This window comes from Arachis ipaensis, chromosome B03, assembly GCF_000816755.2.
Source record: "Arachis ipaensis cultivar K30076 chromosome B03, Araip1.1, whole genome shotgun sequence".
NCBI classification, from domain to species: domain Eukaryota; kingdom Viridiplantae; phylum Streptophyta; class Magnoliopsida; order Fabales; family Fabaceae; genus Arachis; species Arachis ipaensis.
In genome coordinates this window covers 2,948,347-2,952,919 of record NC_029787.2, presented here as the reverse complement: position 1 = coordinate 2,952,919, position 4,573 = coordinate 2,948,347, and the positions used below count along the sequence as shown (strand labels likewise).

At 34.6% G+C, this 4,573-nt stretch overlaps 2 pseudogenes; both read right to left on the bottom strand.

Annotated features, from left to right (window-relative positions):
- Positions 56-2,586, bottom strand: LOC107634121 (annotated as a pseudogene).
- LOC107632375 overlaps positions 3,310-4,573 on the bottom strand; it is a 3,857-nt pseudogene continuing 2,593 nt past the window's right edge.

The following is a 4,573-nucleotide window of genomic DNA, read 5'->3' as shown; positions in this document are numbered from 1 at the left end:
ATAAATATATTAAAATTAAACTAAAAAAATATAATAATACATAATTGGTTAATTATTTAAGAAAATTGATCAAAGCTCATTGGCCATGGGATTTGGTATTTAGATCTTTGATGAAGTATTCCATATTTTTCTCTGAAGATCCACTAGGGCTCAATGCCTCTTCCAATTTTTTCTTGATCTCTTTGCCTGTAGTCTTTAGTTGGTCTCCTAAAGGTCCGCCCATCAAACGGCTAACATTCTTCGAGACTTCCTCCTTTGTAATCACCGTTCGATCACTTAAATTAATCCCAACCTTCCAATAATCCACCACTTGTTTTCTATTGGTAAACTGATCAGACATCAAAGGGAAACACAACAATGGAACCTCACACCAAATAGCTTCTAATATAGAATTCCAACCACAATGAGTCAAAAATCCTCCAATAGCAGGGTGGGCCAAGACTTGGGTTTGACTACACCAAGGTATTACCATCCCACGGTCACAAATCGCCTTCCGAAATCCGACGGGCAGCGGATCAACCTTGACCGAGCCCACAACATTGGGCCTAAGGACCCAAACAAAACTCACATTGCTAAGCAAAAGCCCATTTGCAATTTCCTCAAGTACCCTTCTTGTCATATGGGCTAGGCTACCAAAAGAAGCATACAAGACCGAACCTTGAGGCTTGGAATTGAGCCATTGGGTGCAGTCTGACTCGGACCATAGGCTAGTGGCCATGGTGGTATTGGTGAACCCAGGTGCAAAAATGGGCCCAATTGCATAGAATGACTTAAAAGTTTGTAATGCAGCTATGACTGTCGGCTCTAGCTCTTGAACTGTGTTACATAGCACAAAATCTGCACCTTTAGCATCAACGAAGGAAGCAGAAATTAATTGGTGGAACATTGTAGATGTGTCTTTTGATTCTTGATGATATGATGTTAGGTCCTTTGGATCAATTGTTTCCACCCCAGGTAAGTAGTCAATGGAATCTTTCCTCATGTCTGAACAAAACAAAAAGTACCTTTTTTTCTTAAAATTAAATGGTCAAATACTTTTTCAATATAAAGAAATGATTAATAATACACGTAAGAGTTGGCAATAATGCACCACATGTGAACTGGGAAGTGTTCATATAAATTAAAGGAATGAAGTTAACGAACATAATTACAAAGAGACAAAACAAAAAATAGAAAAGATGCATGTGAAAAGTGGTAAAGACAAATAGATTACGACCTCGCTATGTAAGTGCTTATTGTACTCTTAAGTTTATGTGGTGTTATATGTTTCCTTAGCTTTTTGAACTTATATATTTATACCGATCATCATGCTAGTTAGTTGTACACTAAAATTAATTACAAAAATATTAATATAAAATACATATTAAAATATAAATATATATTTAAAATAAGTTAAACTACATATATTTATATATAAATACATTAATATTTAATTTTAATCAAATCAAATAGATTAATATTTTTTAATTAATATGTATTAAATAACAAACTTTTTTTAAACCAATATATTGTGTCTATTTTGACTAAAATATTGTTGGAGAAAAGGATTGAAACTAATTTCTTAAAGCCACAATCAGTCAATATCTCTATTTTTGTTTTTCAAAATTCTCTTTCTTTTCTTTAATATTTTTTTATCACTTGTTTTATTAACTGATTGTTAGTTAAAGAAAAAAAAATTGTTCCTTAGCAAAACCCATATTGTTGATCAGCTAATAGAACTGAAATTTCTCATTGTCTTTATAGTATACTCATCATAAATTAAAAAAAAAAAAGATGTAATCATTCATATATTTTTATGTATCATCTCAGGCCTTTTGAAAGAACAAAAAAACCATGACAATCATCATCATCAACGCAGCAAAAATAGAGCAGTGTTTGATTATATATATTCAATATGACGAATTAAAAAATATGCTAAGGAAATTAAAAAAAATAAAGTATGATGAATGATTTTACTTAGTTAATTACCATTGCAAGCAAAGTGACGATTCTTTGCAAGAAGATCGGAATGATAGTAGAGACTATAAACCAAAGCAGGTTCTGTCCAGAACGACACCTAAGCAAGGCCAAACTTCTTAGCTATGGCAGATGGCCAAACAAAGAACGTGTCTGCAACCAAGCAACTCACTGGGGGCACTGAATTCTTCACCACATTCTCCACCAGTTCCTCAACGTGTGCTGATTGCACGTGCAACATTGCCGCATGGAACTGGTGGAGGTTGCCAAATCTGTCGTGGCTCACGGGCAGGCCGTCAGACACGGTAGTGTACCGTATGTCCAGGCCTGACTCTCGTGCGGCCGCGAACATATTTTCTTCTTCATCACCGTTAGGAGATGAAGAAGAATTGGATTTTGTGATTTGGTAGTGGATGTAGTGTGAGTTGACAAAGGTGACGACGAAACCCCGGGATGCGAGCTTGATGGCGAGGTTGGCCGCCGGGATGACGTGGCCTTGGAGTGGATAGGCGAAGAGTAGGGCATGGTGATGAGGACCTTGGTGTGTTGCCATGGAAAGAAAATGGCTAGTGTTACTTTGGTTTGTTTTCGTGTGTTTTGAATTTTGATGAGATTTTAGTTAGAAAGGAGTTTATTATTAGGCACATGATATGTATCATGATGCTGGCTATATAAAAAAGAGAAAACAATAATAATATATATTTTTTATTATTATTATATTGATGAGTATTTTGGTCAGTAATTAAACTACGAGGAATGCTAGGAGAACAGCAACTTTTGTGATTTGTAGCCATCAAATAGTCATCAATGATGGTTTTAGTGGTGTGAGATTGGTGTGAGATTTCATCCAATGGCTCACTTTTCTTTGCTGGTTACATGTTGGCCAGAATTTAACAAAGTTGCTGACCCCCTAGACTTTTCCTTAAACTACATGTTATTTTAGTCACCAAAAAACTACATGTTATTTTAATCTTGCTAAAAAAATACGTACATTTTATAAATAAAAAAATTAAACATTTTGTAAAAAAAATAATATTATTCATATCATGATTTAAAATTAAATAAGTGGTCTATATTTTAAATGTACAAAAAAAATAGATATTAAATCACTCATCACTAATATATATATATATATTGATTTAATGAATAATTTATTGAGCACACATAATATTTTTTAGAACAATGCTAGGGAGCAGCAACTTTTGTGATTGGTAGCCATCAAATAGCTATCAATGATGATCTAATGGTGTGAGATTGGTGTGAAATTTCATCCAATGACTCACATTTCTCTGCTGGTTACATGCTGGCCAAAATTCAACAAAACTGCTAATCCCCTAGACTTTTCCTATTTTTTATTAACACTTTAACTTTATAAAACAAAAGTAGAAAGAAGCTAAGTAAATAATACAACAATTTGGTGCTTTTGAATTATTTAATAGCCAAGAACAAGATGCATGGAAGCACTTTGAACTAATTAATCGGTGGAAGCACTTGGAATGTTGGCTTTGGCATTCAACTCCTTGACAAAGCATTCCATATTCTTCTCACAAGATCCACCGGGACCCAACGCATACTCCAACTTCTTCTTGATGCCTCCCATTGTGGCCTTCAATTGGTTCCTTATTTTTTCATCCATGAAATGGTTGATATTCTTCAACATCTCTTCTTTAGTGACAACCATTTGATTATCAATCAAATTAATCACAATCTTCCAATCATCAACCACTAATTTTCGATTAGTGAATTGATCGGTCAATAGAGGAAAACACAATAACGGAACCTCACACCAAATACTTTCTAATATAGAATTCCAACCACAATGTGTCAAAAACCCTCCAATAGCAGGGTGAGTCAACACTTGGGTTTGACTACACCAATGTATGATCATCCCACGGCCATGAACTGCCTCTTCAAATCCAACGGGCAGCGGATCGACATCGTTCGAGCTCACAATATCGGGCCGAAGCACCCAAATAAAGCTCACATTGCCAAGCAAAAGCCCATTTCCAATTTCCCAAAGGGCCGTTTTTGTGATATGGGCATAACTTCCAAAAGATGCATACAAAACCGAACCATGAGGCTTGGAGTTGAGCCATTGGGTGCAGTCAGACTCGGACCATAAGCTAGTTGCCACGGTGGCATTATTGGTGAAGCCACGTGGGAAAATGGGTCCAATAACGTAGAATGGTTTATAAGATTGTAGGACTTCTATGACTTGTGGCTCTAGCTCTTGCACCGTGTTGCATAAAACAAAATCTGCACCTCTAACATCATTGAAGGCTGCAAAAATTAATTGGTGCAGCCATGTGGTTGCATCATCATCTTGAAGATATGACACTAGATCTTTTATTTGGTTCAATTGTTTTTACTCCAGGTATGTAATCAACTGGGTCTTTCCTATTATCTGGACAAAAATACAGAAGTAATATATATGAAGTTAGGTGATCAATAATTTTATTTTATTTTATTTTGTATTTCAATTAATATTAGTTAATCTTTTATTTCTCATACTAAAAGTGTTAATTTCTAACATTTTTTATATGGATAAATTAATATCACAATATTTTTTAATCGATTATATATAATATGTAATAATATGAATATACAACTCAATATT